The sequence below is a fragment of the Danio aesculapii genome, chromosome 9 (assembly GCF_903798145.1).
Source record: "Danio aesculapii chromosome 9, fDanAes4.1, whole genome shotgun sequence".
Lineage (NCBI taxonomy): Eukaryota > Metazoa > Chordata > Actinopteri > Cypriniformes > Danionidae > Danio > Danio aesculapii.
The window spans coordinates 51549984-51551095 of NC_079443.1; positions in this window are offsets into that span (position 1 = coordinate 51549984).

Below are 1112 nucleotides of genomic sequence, written 5' to 3' on the forward strand. Positions count from 1 at the left end.
TAGTTGTACATTTTAATTGTAATAATTGTAAAAATACATAATAATAATAATAATAATAATAATAATAATAATAATAATAATAACAACAATAATGTAAATTTTACATAATTTTACATTTAAATAAAATGTATAATGTATAAATATACATTAAAAGATGATGCCAAAATAATAGTTTAGATAATTTATAATATAATCATAACGTAAGCACAGATATTTTTATTTTAAGAAAATACAGTACATAATTGATGCATTTATGGCAAAAAAGACTGATTGTTAATAATAATAATAATAATAATGATAATAATAATTTTAAATGATTAGAAATACCAATAATAATAATAATAATATAAATAATAATAATAATAATAATAATAATAGTTGTCAATTTTAATTGCAATGATTATAAAAAGTTATTAAATTAATATCAATAATAACTGTAAATATGATAATTTTTAATTATTATAAATAATAATAATAATAATAATAATAATAGTTGTCAATTTTATTAATGCAATAATTGTTTATTATTATTAATCATAATAATGTAAATATTATATAATCAGAATCATAATAATAATAATTTGTTGTTAACTTTAATTGTAATAATTGTAATATATTTAAATAATTCTAATATAAATATTATATAATTAAAAATTTAAATAAAATATGTATTAAAATACGTAGCCAATTGTAGATTCAAAAGTAAACGCCCACTGGTCTGATTGGCTGCCATTTTTTGCATACTAACAAGGCTAAACAGGCAGGGCTGTAGAAGTAAGCATCAAACTTCTGTGGAGGCGGAGCTTATCCTCCCGATTACATCATAAGGCAGAAAATTCCAGACCCTGTAGTTGTCAGACGGCCTTTAACATAAGCTGATTTTAGAGCAACCACAACGTGTTGACTTCTGAAACTTACAGGATGTTTTTACAGTACTGTGAGCTCTTACATGTCAAAAGATTAAGGAAATTTTGGGTTATCGGTTCATGACCCCTTTAACAAATTCTCTGCCAAAACCCTTGACTGAACTGAGGCTGTAAACCCTCAACAGGCTCTCATTGGTCTGTTATTTGACTCTTACATCACTCTACCAGTTCTGTGTAACATAAACA